Below are 14,718 nucleotides of genomic sequence, written 5' to 3'. Positions count from 1 at the left end.
TCACTTTGATGTCATATCTCTTTAGTCTTTTTTAACCTAGAACAGCCCCACTGCCTTGTCTTAACTTTCATGTCACTGACACTTTTTCAGAGTCCAGGCTAGTCATCTTGTAGAAGGACCCCATCTTTTTGAAAGGGACACACCCTTCAGAAAGGCTTTAACATTTCCATTTCTCTGTAATATAAAAGACTCCTCCCCAACTTCTGCCCGTGATTATGAGATTTCAGTAAGCACCCTATGCATGACTGAGTTCATTCTGATTCTTCAGTTAAGGATGGACTCGAGGCACCTATCTATCTCTTCTCTACGCTCTCCCCTCATTCAACGTGGTTGCCAACCATAAGGCAAGTTCCATTCAAAGTCAAGTCAAGGTCATCTGGCTGTCCACCGCCTACCCAAAGAGGAGAGAAAATTCACTTAGGTTTGGGGCCGTTGATACTGTTTTGATGCCTTTCTAAAATAACCTTCTTGCTTCTTTATTAATTCCAGTGGATGTTTCACAACAGGTGACAGCTTTGCCCTTTAACTGTTGAGAGATTTTAATTTCGTGCTGCTGTTTGTTGTTCAAAATGATTTACCTTAGTTCATAAACACTTGTATCACAGGGATTTCCTGTATGGCTAGAAAAGTAAACTCATGAGCTGTGTGATTCAAGTGCACACACACACACACACACACACACACACACACACACACACACACACACACACCACCTCTTATTAGCACAGTATCTCCTAACATCAGAAGGTTCATACCCTCTTCGCAATGTTAGGCAATATCTGTAATTACTTACTTAATATTTTTCTTTAAACCAATTGCTTTTCTTACCTCAATAAATAACTTTTCCAACAAGACTTTTTATCATTATTACAGTGTAATAATTACCATATTCAGCCATAAAAATAAATACAATGAAAATCTAGCTATTGGGGCCCACAGAAGGCTCTGCACCTGAGGACTGTTCTGTCTTGTTTAAGTGGAAGATCAGTAAAAGTTAAAGACAGATGATGCCAAACTGAGACTTTTGGCTTCAAATAATCAGAGGAATGAGAGGAGATTGAAAGAGGATTGATTTTCCACTACAGGGTTTGAAGTTATGTAATGTCAAGTCTGGAAACCACTTAGAATGATCTCTCATGCCCAAAGAATGGCACACACTCTTCATAGCAGAATTATTTACAATAGCCAAGACATGGAAGCAACCTAAGTGTCGACAGACATTATATATATATAATGGAATACTACTCAGCCATAAAAAAAGAATGAAATAATGCCATCTGCAGCAACATGGATGGACCTGGAGATTATCATACTAAGTGAAGTAAGTCAGACAGAGAAAGACAAATACCATATGATATCACTTATATGTGGAATCTAAAATATGACACAGGGAATTGCCTGGCAGTCCAGTGGTTAGGACTCCGCACTTTCATTGCCAAGGGCGCGGGTTTGATCCCTGGTTGGGGAACTAAGGTCCCACAAGCCGTGGGGTGCGGCCAAAAAAAAAAAATATGACACAAATGAACTTATCTACGAAATAGACTCACATACATAGAGAACAGACTTGTGGTTGCCAAGACGGAGGGGAGTGAGGGAAGGATGCACTGGGAGTTGCGGGTTAGCAGATACAAACTATTATATATAGGAGGGATCAACAAGTCCTACTGTATAGCACAGGGAGCTGTATTCAATATCCTGTGATAAACCATAATGGAAAAGAGTGTGAAAAACAATGTATATATATGTATAACTGAGTCACTTTCCTGTACAGCAGAAATTAACACAACATTGTCAATCAACTATACTTGAATAAAATAAACTAAAAACAAAAAGAAAGGAAAAGTATACCATCCAAGTCGGGTATTTTATTAGTTTCCTGTGGCTACTATAATAAATTACCAGAAACTGGGCAGCTTAATACGACAAAAATGTATTCTCTCACAGTTCAAGAGGCCAGAAGCTCAAAATCAAGGCGCTGTCAGGGCTGTAAGGAGGAACCTGCTCCATGCCTATCTCTCCGCATCTGGGGGCTGCTGCAATCTTTGGCGGTCCTTGGCTTGAGTGTGTAGATGTATCATTCCAGTGTCTTCCTCCATCATCACATGGTGTTCTCTGCTGCATCTTCTCCTCTTTCAAATCCACCAGTTGGATTTGGGGCCAATCAGATCATCCAGGATGATCTCATCTTGAATTCCTTAATTCAATTGCACCTGCAAAGACCCTTTTTCCAAATAAGGTCCAGGTCAGTGGTTCTGGGTGGCCATATCTTTGGGGGGGCGGCCATTCAGCACACGGCAGGTTTCCAGCACCATTACCCCAGGCAGGAACAACTTTCATCGCACACGAGGTATAAGAGGCGACATTTACAAAGTGTCTTCCATGTGCAGACACTGTGCAAAATGATTTCCACCCGTTAGCTCATTTATCCCCCTCGTAATTTGTTCCACTTCAGCACAGGAAAGTGTGGCCATCATTTCCCCAGCCCCTAAGTGCCCGCAGAACAATGACATGTGAATTAATTAGTGGCGCCATCCAAAAGGGGAAGTGAGCACCGCCCCCCCTCCTCCGCGATCCATTCGCCTTTGATGATCCATGATTTGATCACCTTAAAGGAGGTAAGTGGGGCTTCCCTGGTGGCGCAGTGGTTAAGAATCTGCCTGCCAATGCAGGGGACGCGGGTTCGAGCCCTGGTCTGGGAAGATCCCACATGCCGCGGAGCGACTAAGCCCGTGAGCCACAACTACTGAGCCTGCGCGTCTGGAACCTGTGCTCCGCAACAAGAGAGGCCGCGATAGTGAGAGGGCCGCGCACCGCGATGAAGAGTGGCCCCCACTTGCCGCAATTAGAGAAAGCCCTCGCACAGAAACGAAGACCCAACACAGCCAAAAATAAATATAAATAAATAAATAAATTTAGAAAAATAAAAAATAAAAAAAGGAGGTAAGTAACAGCCCTGCTTCAAAAGAGGCATCCCTCTTATGTTCTCCACGGCTTTCATTCTGCTGGGGACAAGGTTTCACAATGGAACCGGGGTTTGTTTCTTTAAAGCTCTTTTAATGACGCTAGGTGTGGAGTTTGCCCAAGGTGGGGGAGGGGCGGGAATAAACTTTTTTTTTAATTCCAAGTTTGGGGATTTTCAACAACACTTGGTGCCACGTGGAAGTAATAGTAGTAAAGTAATAATAAGAGCAATAATAAAGGCTAACGTTTCTTTATGGAGTACTCTTATAAGCACTATACACGCTCACTCATTTCAACCCCACAACAACCCCGTATGGTCGATACTAAAATTACTCCCCATTTTACAGACGAGGAAGCTGAGGCTCAGTGAGAATAAGTAACTCCCTAGAGGTATAGAGCTAGTAAAGAGCAGAGCTGGGGTTTAAACCCAGGAAGTCTGGCTGCAGGAACTTGTCTGCACCACATGCTGTTCTACAGCAGGGTACCAGGGCAGTTCTGAGTCACTGAGCAAGGAAGAAGCCAACAAGAGTCAAAATTATTCTTAAAGCCCGTACATAATCTATAAAGCAGTGATTTTGTGAATACAACCATAAAAAGGCATTTTTGAAGTTTGAGCTAAACCGTGATTTTGCGCCCCACCCCCTGTCCCTGGGGACATTTGGCAATGTCTGGAGGAAAGTTTCGGTTGTCACTAGATGCCACGGGCATCTAGTGGGAAGAGACCAAGCATGCTGCTAAACACCCTACAGTACACAGGATGGCCCCACAGCAAAGAACGAATGCCCAAGGCAGCAGCTGGGCCAAGACTGAGAAACCCTGCGCCAGACTACAGGAAAGAACAAAAGAGAGCCTGCGTGCCCAGGTCTGGGCTAGGTGACCATCAGACCACCACAGCCTTGGTGTGGAGGGTGCCGACAGCTCCGCCTGGCCTGCAGCCTCTGCTCTGTCTCCCGTGGCAGGGACAGCTGGTGGCCCCCAACAGCCATCATCCCTTCCTGCACAAGGAAAAGTCAGAAGTTTTACCTGGACCCATGGCCACACGGAATGAAGGCTGCACTTCCCCACTTTCCTTGCCCTTAGAAGTAGCCAAGGGGACAGAAGTGGCCGTATGTCACAGCTTCCAGGACTGGAGACATCCACTTCCAGGAAGATGGAGCAGACATTCTTTTCCCTAGCCCTCCCAATGAGTGCAAGTGAAACCTTGGACATTACATAAAACAATTGTAAGAAGATTCTGGAAGGTGAGGAGAAGAAGGCAGACCAGCTATAGACCTCAGGACCCAAGGAAGAACACGGTGGTAGTTCCCTTGGTTTTCTTTTTACCTCATCCCAGAGTTGAAACCAAAGAAGGCAACACCTTGGAAAAACCCACGAGCACAGTCTGAAAAAAAAAAAAGCTCCAACAAATGCCTGCTCTCTCTAGCCAAAGCTCCCAGAGGCCTCTCTCTGGTCCTTGTGTTTGAGCCCCCATCTCAGAGCCAGCCCATCAAATCCTTCTCACACTTGGAATCCCTCTAACTTCATCTTCTGCTACGTGGAGCTACAGAAGACACAGCCCGTGCTCCACGGGGGCAAACAACCCAGAAGGGAAGGCAGGCAGGTCGGGGAACATTGTAATTAGGGGAGACGGTGGGCTGCAGTCCAGGGGGGACATGCACACACAGCCCAGGGGGTGAAGAGGTCAGGCAGCATCCCTGCACACCTGGCACCTGATTTGAGGCCGCACAACCTAGGAGAGCTGGGCAGACACTGGTCTCAGCTCGCAGGTAAGAAAATCCAGGCAGAGAGAACAGTGCGTGCAAAGGCCCAGAGCTGAGAGAGAAGCTAGTGAGTGAACCAGATTCTGCCCAGGAACTAACAACATTCCTTGGGAGCAGCTCTTGAGGACACAAAATAGCAAATACCCACAGGGACCTTAGCAGGCATGAGGCACAGTCCTGGGCGCCTCGAGTGTCTCACCTGGTTTAATCCTTGCAGGAACCCCATGAGCTCCGTACTATTATGAACCGCTTTTTCCAACTCGTCCCCGCAGCCTCCCGCCGACAGACCATTTTGGGTGAGCTGCCAAAGTTCCCACTATGTGGTCACCACAAAGATAAATATTGAAATTTCCGGTCCTCAAGATTTTCCTTCCCAACGCACATTTCTGGTGCCACCGAAAATATTTTGACATCTGCTGGTAGCCAGTTCTAACAAGTACCTTTTATTCTTCCTTGTGCTCTACAGAATGTGAAAATTAAGCCGAAGGAGCCGACCTTGCTAGTTTGACTGGGAAGGGCGATGGGGCAGAGTGGTTAGAGCACAGCCTCTGGACCAGACTGCGGCCAGAGTGCTAATCCCAGCTCTTCTGTGTGACCTTGGACAAGTAAATTTGCCTCTCTGGGCCTGGGTTTCCCCACCTGGTATAATGGGGGCAATAATTGTGTTGTGAGAATGAAATGACTTGATGTAATACAGCAGAGCTCGGCAAACTTCTTCTGTAAAGGCCAGATAACTATTTTCAGTTTTGCAGGCCGTAGGGTCTCTATCACAACTAATCAATTCTGGCCACTATAGTGTAAGAACACCCAAAGATAATATGTAAATGCGGGGTGTGTCTATGTTCCAATTAAACCTTATTTACAAAAATAGGCCAGGGGCCAGGATTTGGGTTATGCGCCTGCAGTTTGCTCACAACAGGCCTGGCTTCACATCCCAGCTGTGTCTCTTACTAGCTGTATGACCTGATGCAAGTTACTTAACCTCTCTGATCCTCAACTTTCTCATCTGTAAACTAGAATGAATAGTAGAACCTTCCGCCTAGGGCTAAAGGGAAGTTTAGCAAAATACTGTTTGCAAATCAATTAGCACAGAGACTATAGGGCACACGGGAAAGACTCTGCAAACATCAGCAGCTGTTATTACTAATAAAAACTGCTGCCTCTTTTCTAAAATCTTTGGGTAGGGACTTCCCTGGTGGTCCAGTGGTTAAGAATCCACCTTCCAATGCAGGGTATGTGGGCTCGATCCCTGGTCGGGGAACTAAGATCCCACATGCCCCGGGGCAACTAAGCCCGTGCGCCACAGCTACTGAGCCCACGCACCACAACTAGAGAGAAGCCCACGCACCGCAATGACAGATCCCACGTGCCGCAAGTAAGACCCGAGGCAGCCAAATAAATAAATAAATAATTTTTAAAAAATAATCAAATCAAATCAAATCAAATGACTCTTTGGGCAGTGGCAGCCCTCTCAGCCCCAGCCCACCCTCCAGCACCCGTTGGACTGCATTGTAATGACCTGCTTGTGTACCTGTTTGCTTCTCCACCACCCTCTAACTGTGAGCTCCTTGAGCCTAGGGTGGCATGGCCTGGTACACAGTAGGTGCTCAATAAACACTGCTAGAATGAATGACTACCTGGACCTCTTTCCTAAGCAAGGTGCCCTGTGTGCAAACTGGAGCTCAGTACCACTGGGGTGCACTGGGCAGACAGTGCAGAACACACCTCAGAGTTTCCCATCTAAGGGGTGAGCAATCTGGGGTATCTTCCACCAACTTCCAGGCCTTGTTAGCTGAGGGGTGCTTCCAAGGATGTGAACTCCCTGACACTTTCAGCCTCCCCGACGCACAGGCAGATCACACTGTCAGCCCAAAGGGCCCTCGGGATAGAAACACGAGGAGATGGAGGCACGATGGAGAGGGAGATGGAGATAGAGGCTGAGGGTTAGGTAGGGCATCGACATCTTCTGCCATACGCGCTGGAAGGACACAGTGGTCAACTGGTCTATCTCTTCAGAGTGCAGAAGAGTAAGTCCCATTTTGGACTGATCATTGATTCTGGCAGCATCAGCTCTGATTTCATAACCATTTTTGCTCCATTTAAGATACCATTGCCTGTAAGATGCACATTTGGTATGATAGCTTTTCCAGACTTAAAAACAAACTGCATTAAATGCACACAAAAGGTATGCTATTTTCAGATCTGTTAAAGCGTTTAAAAGAAAGCATCTCAAACTCCAGACAACATGGCTCTGTCCTGCTGTCCCCATAAGATCATTTGTACCCTTCTGACCCTCTGTCCCAGTTTGGGCTTGAAAAATAGAGTTATTTTGTTTGAAATCTGTTCTGGCTCTGAAGTTCTGTGGTTCTCTATTTCCTTGCAACATCTTTGTCATGGCAACACAATGCACATTTGTATTTCAAAAACTACCCCTGCCTACTCCACACCTTAAAACAAGAATCAAGATCCCACCTTATGTAAAAACAGGCAGCTTCAGCCCGTTGTGTCCAGGTACCCTCCTGCAGGCAACAGAAGGAGCCGCCATTCCTCGTTCACTGCGTCAGTATCTTTCAAACGCACATTTATTAATTAGATGCATTAGGGGCTGGCTAGTTTTGTTACAAGGAGAAGAAGAACATTTATTAATTGACTGCTGCTCCTAGACGCTGCACCACGGCTTCAGATGTACCATTTCATGCCAGCCTCACAACCCCTCACGAACCAAAGAAACTAAATCTCAGCAAGGTTATGTCACTGGTCCAAGGTCACAGAGCTGGCAAGGTGAGATAATGTTGGTAAAATTGCTTACCACCACACCCAACATCTCGTCAGGACTTACAGACAAAAGGCAGAGACGAACAGAGAAGGGAGAGGAAGGAGGAAGAGGGGAAGAGAAAGGAAAAAAGGGAGAAGAATTCCATCCCCAAAAGATCAACCCTCCCCCTGATGCTGGACCACCTGACCTTGCTAAGACACAAGGGCATGCATACTCTGCTTTCTGACTCCCAAAGGCAAAGACTGAGTCACTCCAAGAAAAGAGGGAGAAACTTTCCTCTTCCTTTCCTTTATCCATTTCATCCCCTCTTAAATATTCTCCCGCCTACATCAGGGAGCCAGACTCCTTGGTTGTGAGATTTATTTTGTTATCTGCTCTCTGGTCCATTTAATTTAGCATGTCGTTTTTTATTAATATTTTCCTTTCTCCTTCACTCTGAAAAAAGTTTTAGAGAATAGTAAATCTGGCCTTTTTATAATCCGACATGAATCTCCGAGACTTTGTGTTCCCACTTTGGGATAATAAAATCAGTAACTATGCATTAAGCGCTGATGTCAGACAAGCACGGTCTGTAATGGCCAACTGAAGAAGCTCCAGGCTGCGCCAAGCCCTAGGATCTGTGCAACCCCCTGTAATAATTCCACCATTAAAGATTCATTCCTTTGGCTATTCAAAAGTCATCTCTAAAATCAGATGATCCTGGGAGAAGTGACAGACACCCAGTGGTTCTTTAATTTTTTATGTTTCAAGAATGTGGGGGGAGGAAGGAAGGCTATAGATCCTCTTCCTAGAAAAATGCAGACAGATGCAAAACCCTACATAACCCTTGGATCGCCAAGTGAGAATCCCTGCTTAAATCAGTTATTTGCTTGAGAGGACAGGATTCTCTCACAGTGGCAAGAATTGAGGACCAGCAAGGAAAGATGCTGATAAGGAGAGCTAGAGAGGTGGGAGGGAGCCAGAGCTTAAGGGGCAAGGAGGACAAAAGGACGGGAAAGGTGGGCTTAGTTTGTTGAAAGATAATCCTGGGGTGAGGAGGAAGCAGTTCCCAGAATCCCAAGACAGAGAAAGTTGTGAGGAGAGGGCTGTCGGGCAGGAGCTGTGACCTTCCATCAAGAGATGCAGTCGAGGGCTTCCCTGGTGGCGCAGTGGTTGGGGGTCTGCCTGCCAGTGCAGGGGACACGGGTTCGAGCCCTGGTCTGGGAGGATCCCACATGCCGCGGAGCATCTGGGCCTGTGAGCCACAGTTACTGAGCCTGCGCGTCTGGAGCCTGTGCTCCGCAACGAGAGGGGCCGCGATAGTGAGAGGCCCGCGCACCGCGATGAGGAGTGGCCTCCGCTTGCCACAACTAGAGAAAACCCTCGCACGGAAAACGAAGACCCAACACAGCCATAAATAAATAAATAAATAAAATAAATAAACCCCCCCCCAAAAACAAAAAAAGTTTGCCATAAACTCATAGATATTCTAAAAAGGCACTTTAAAAAAAAAAAAAAAAAAAAAGAGATGCAGTCGACCCTGATTGACCCTATAAGGTGGGAACAAAGAGAATAAGTATCCTGACCTCACTCCCCACTCCTCCTAATGTTCTTGTTCCCATTTTACAGATGAGCAAGATGAGGCTCAGCGAGATGAAGTCACCCGTCCCAGGTCACACAGCTGGGAAATGGAAGAGCCAAGATTTGAACCCAGTTCTCCTCCTCCCCAGAGCCACAGCCTTGACCCTGACTATCTCCCAGGCCGGCCAAAAGGGATCTGAGATGAATGTGTCCCCAGAAACCTGGATAGGTCTGGTTTATTGTGATCCACCCGTGGCCAGTTTGCAAAATTTAGCTAATAGTGCCTTAAAACACGGACGTGTTGTGCTACCAGAGGAACTACAGGCGATTTAGATCTTGCAAATGAAATTTACCAACGGGGTAAAATGCGTTGTGTTGATGTTGTTATTGTCAATCATTAAACAGAGTCGGTCCCTGGCAAGTCTATGCCAGGAGCATCACAGAATCTACAGAGTCTTCACCAATTACCCCAGCCTCCCAGGATTGGAGGGAGGGAATAAAGCCCACCCAGGAGTCTCTCACTACCTGAGACTCAGTCCCAGCAAGGGACAAGAAGCTGACATTACTAGCAAGGGAAATATCTCTCTTCCCCTTCTCCTCTCCCCAAGCCTCCAAAATCCCTGCCTTCAGCCTCCAACTGGGCCCAAGGTTGTGGCCATTCCAAGATGGGGGCACAGGGCTGGCCTCATGCCCTCTGAGGTCAGTCAGTTGCAACAAGTCACCAACTTGTATCCATTTGGGATACCTCTCCCTCGGGGGCTGCCCTCCAGAACTAGGGGGCCTCCTTAATACCTTCCAATTAGAGGCATGTGGGCAAGGGGCCCCCTCCAGCCCTCTGGGAATATAGAAGGAGGATAGGCCTGTTCTCTTTCTGCAAAAAAAAAAAATCTCATTTCAGAGGGAGGGCGAGAACGCTGGGAAGTATCTGAAATTCAACCCAAAGGTCCTTAGTGGTACTTGAGCGTGGGATAACGATGGTGCCTGGCACTTAGCAGCTAACGCTCAATAAATATTTGCTGTTATTGTTATTATTGTTTGTTACTGCCAGTATTGCTGTTGTCATTATTATTACTATTACTATTATTATTACTGTTGGGATCACAGTGCTACCACACAGGACTGTTGAGATTAAATGATGTGATCAGTCTAAAGCACTTAGCACATAGTAGAAGCTCAGTAAATGACATCTGTGTATACGATTATGATTTCTCCACTGAGACATTAATGAAACAACCAACGTTTGAAAAGCGTGTCCAAGGAACTGAAATGCATTTAAAAAGATACATTGCCAAAGTTTTCCCAGCCTAAAGGACTAGCCTAGCTCAGGCTAGAAAAAAAAAATTAGGCAATGTAAATCTCTGCAAATGACTCAGCAACCTAGGTAACTAAAGCAGAGACACTTGTGGCTAAAATATCCATCAAATTTCTCCTCCTATTTGCCAAGGAGCGGCCACTTTCAAGCAGGCAAGTGGATGTAAAGATTCATTCATTCATTCAATGCAAGTCAAAACTACAATGCACCTCACACCGGTCAGAATGGCCATCATTAAGAAGTCTACAAATAACAAATGCTGGAGAGGGTGTGGAGAAAAAGGAACTCTCCTACACTGTTGATGGGAAGGTAAGTTGGTGGAGCCACTACAGAAAACAGTATGGAGGTTCCTCAGAAAACTAAAAATAGAGCTACTGTATAATCTAGCAATCCCACTCCTGGGCATATATCCAGAGAAAACCATAATTCAAAAAGATACATGCACCCCTATGTTCATTGCAGCAGTATTCACAATAGCCAAGACATGAAAACAACGTAAAAGTCCATTGACAGATGAATGGATAAAGAAGATGTGGTATGTATACAATGGAATACTACTCAGCCATAAAAAAGAACGAAATAATGCCATTTGCAGCAACATGGATTGGCCTAGAGATTATCATACTAAGTGAAGTAAGTCAGAAAGAGAAAGACAAATACCATATGATATCACTAACATGTGGAATCTAAAATATGACACAAATGAACTTTTATGAAACAGAAACAGACTCACAGGGGCTTCCCTGGTGGCGCAGTGGTTAAGAATCCGCCTGCCAACGCAGGGGACACGAATTTGAGCCCTAGTCCGGGAAAATCCCACGTGTCACAGAGCAACTAAGCCCGTGCACCACAACTACTGAGCCTGCACTCTAGAGCCTGTGAGCCACAACTACTGAAGCCCGTGCACTCTAGAGCCCATGCTCTGCAACAAGAGAAGCCACCGCAATGAGAAACCCGCACACCGCAACGCAGAGCAGCCCCCGCTCACCGCAACTAGAGAAAACCCGCGCACAACAACGAAGACCCAACGCAGCCAAAAATTAATTAATTAATTAATTAAATTTTAAAAAAAAGAAACAGACTCACAGACATAGAGCACAGACTTCTGGTTGCTAAGGGGGTGGATGGGAGAGGGATAGACTGGGAGCTTGGGATTAGCAGATGCAATCTATTAAATATAGAATGGATAAACAACAAGGTCCTACTATATAGCACAGGGAACTGTATTCAATATTCGGTGATAAACCACAATGGAAAAGAATATTTTAAAAAGAATATATATATAGATATCTAACTGAGTCACTTTGCTGTATGGCAGAAATCAACACAACATTGTAAATCAACTATATTTCAATAAAAATTAAAGATTCATTCATTCAATAAAGACTTATTTGACCTGGCTTGAAATCTGACCCAGTGCTTTGATTTACAAGCTGTGCGCCGCTAGAAAAGTTACACCGTCTCTTGGATCCTCGTTATCTTGTGAGTAAATTGAGTGTGATCCTTCCACCCTCAGGTGACGCTATATTTTCTGATTTTTGTATTCTTGGCGCTCTGGCACCCAGGGCCTCGCTGACCAGGACAGCCTGCCTTTCCAGAGTTAGCTAATTCCTCCAGATAGCAAATGACTTGCCTGAGAGAATGCCTTCCATGTGCAAACCCCCATCGGTTTCGTCGTGGCCTGGAATGACAACCCCCATGCCGTGCTGCACTGGTTTCCTGGGGCTGCAGTAATAAATGACCATTACTTTGTGGCTTAAAACAACAGAAACTCCTTCTCTAATAGTTTTGGAGACTAGAAGTCCAAAATCAAGGTGTAGGCAGGTTTGTTTCCTTCTGGAGGCTGTGGGGAGGACCCCGTCTGAGCCTCTCTCCTGGCTTCTGGTGGCTGCGGCCATCCCTGGCATTGTTTGGCTTTGCTGACAATGTACTCCCGGCTCTGCCTCTGTCTCCACACCACCTTCTCCCCTGCGGGTCGCTGTGTCTGTGTCTCAGGTCCCCTCCTCTTCCTCTTACAAGGTCAGAGGTCATGGGATTTGGGGGCATCATCTTGACATCCTTAACTGATTACATCTGCAAAGACCCTTATTCCAGATAAGGTCACATTCTGGGATTCTGGGTGGACACAAATTGGTTGGGGGGAGGGGGGCAGTGACCTTAAAAGATGCCACATTTTCTCTTGATGTCAGAACTTTACACATACACGCTCTTCTTTCTGCCTAAACCCAGGACCTCCTGCCCCTTTCTCATCTCGGTAACCCTGTCTCCTCTGTGAGGTCTCAGGTGGACTTCTCCCCTAGGAGGGCTTCTCCTTCCTCTGGTCTGGGTTAGGCCTCCTGCGGCCCAGAGCCCCCTGCCCATCCCCTCCCCCATGTGCATTATATCTGGATGCTATCACTTCCTACTGGTCTGCATTATCCACAGACTTTCAGTTCCTCAAGGGAAACAGCCTCATTCTAGGTCACACAGCTACAAGGTGGGAGGATGGGAACCACCCACAGCCGGACTCTAGATGCTATTAAAGATACCTAGGTCTGGTTGTCACATAATTGCGGCACTGTGCTCAGATCCTCACGTGCTTTCACATCTGCCTGATGGTCGGGAGTCTGGAGCCACCCGCCTCCTCCAACTCCTGACCGTCAGCTACAGGCTGTTGGACTATAGGCAAGTTATGTGACCTCTCTGGGCCTCAGTTTCTTCACTTATAAAATGGAGATAAGGGCCTTCCCTGGTGGCACATTGGTTAAGAATCCGCCTGCCAATGCAGGGGACATGGGTTCGAGCACTGGTCCGGGAAGATCCCACATGCCGCAGAGCAACTAAGCCCGTGCATCACAACTACTGGGCCTGTGCTCTAGAGCCCGTGAGCCACAACTACTGAAGCCCGCGTGCTGCAACTACTGAAGCCCGCACGCCCTAGAGCCCGTGCTCCGCAACAAGAGAAGCCACCGCAGTGAGAAGCCCGTGCACCGCAACAAAGAGTAGCCCCTGCTCGCTCAACTAGAGAAAGCCCACAGGCAGCAACAAAGACCCAACGCAGCCAAAAATAAATAAAGTTTTAAAAAACAAATAAATAAAATAAAATGGAGATAAGAATAAGCCCAAAGTCCGTAGAAGGAAAAAAATAATGAAGATTAGAGTGGAAATAAGTGAAATAGAAAGTAAAAAGACAATAGAAAAGATTAATAAAACTAAGAGCTAGTTCTTTGAAAAGACACAAAATTGACAAACCTATGGCTAGACTCATGAAGGAAAAGAAAAAGAATGAGCTAGGGTGGTGTGGTTCATGCTGTTTCCTAAAGGTGGTCCCACACGGAAGCATCCCAATGTCCAACAGCAGAGGAATGGATAAAAAGATGTGGTTCATATATACAGTGGAATATTACTCAGCCATAAAAAAGAATGAAATAATGCCATTTGCAGCAACATGGATGCAACTAGAGATTATCATACTAAGTGAATAAGTCAGACAAAGACAAATATCATATGATACCACTTGTATGTGGAATCTTAAAAAAAAGATACAAATGAACCTATTTACAAAACAGAAACTGACTCACAGACTTAGAAAACCAACTTATGGTTACCTAAGGGGAAAGATGCGGGGGAGGGATAAATTAGGAGGTTGAGATTAACATATACACAGTACTATGCATAAAACAGATAATGAATGAGGACCTGCTGTATAGCACAGGGAATTCTACTCAATACTCTGTAATAACCTTATATGGGAAAAAGATCTGAAAAAGAATAGATATATGTATATGTATAACTGACTCACTTTGCTGTACACCTAAAACTAACATAACATTGTAAATCAAATATACTCCAATAGAAAAATAAATTTTAAAAATAAATAAATAAATAAAGGTGGTCCCAACAATATTTCCCCTCCCACATGTTCCCCTGCAGTGAGAATCTCCACCAAGACGTGGAGTCTATTTCTCCACCGCCTTTAGTCTGGGTGGGGTCTGTGATGCTTTGACATATGATGGAAGTGACCCTGTGCCAGATACAGGCTTGGTCTTTACCTGGCCTCGCAGCAGGGAAGTCAGCGGCCATGGGAGACATGCAGCTACCTTGAGCCTTAACTGATGTGACTGAGGTTGTGGGCTGAGCTCAGGAGACGATCCTGGATCATCCAAGTGGACACCATCTATCACAGGAGCCCTTAAAAGCAGAGAACTTTCTCTGGCTGGAGGCAGAGGGATGCGGCAGACGGAGAAGTCAGGGAGACTCGAGCATGAAAGGGACTCTGCGTGCCGTCGCTGGAGGGGCCGCAGGGACGGCCCCTGGGAGCAAAGAGCAGACTCCCGTTGGAAACGAAGACCCCAGTCCTGCAGCCACAT

At 46.1% G+C, this 14,718-nt stretch overlaps 1 protein-coding gene and 2 long non-coding RNA genes across 3 annotated transcripts in view; 1 reads left to right on the top strand and 2 right to left on the bottom strand.

Moving 5' to 3' along the window:
* LOC309646323 overlaps positions 1-14,718 on the bottom strand; it is a 102,643-nt gene that overhangs the window by 39,188 nt on the left and 48,737 nt on the right. The gene's annotated exons all lie outside the window — the stretch shown is intronic.
* The window catches only part of CARHSP1 (calcium regulated heat stable protein 1), a 268,272-nt gene continuing 261,883 nt past the window's right edge, over positions 8,330-14,718 (top strand). The window contains exon 1 of the mRNA XM_082432530.1: positions 8,330-8,335. The gene's annotated coding sequence lies outside the window, so the exon portion shown is untranslated. The remainder of the gene's footprint in view (positions 8,336-14,718) is intronic.
* Positions 12,667-14,718, bottom strand: part of LOC309646327 — a 17,692-nt gene continuing 15,640 nt past the window's right edge. The window contains exon 2 of the long non-coding RNA XR_014255292.1: positions 12,667-14,718. This exon is cut by the window's right edge and continues 6,012 nt beyond it. This is a non-coding gene — a long non-coding RNA (uncharacterized lncRNA).

Source organism: Balaenoptera physalus (assembly GCF_965194825.1).
Source record: "Balaenoptera physalus genome assembly, chromosome: 16".
NCBI lineage: Eukaryota > Metazoa > Chordata > Mammalia > Artiodactyla > Balaenopteridae > Balaenoptera > Balaenoptera physalus.
Note: the sequence above shows the minus strand (reverse complement) of the source record. Positions and strands in the feature narration are given on the sequence as shown.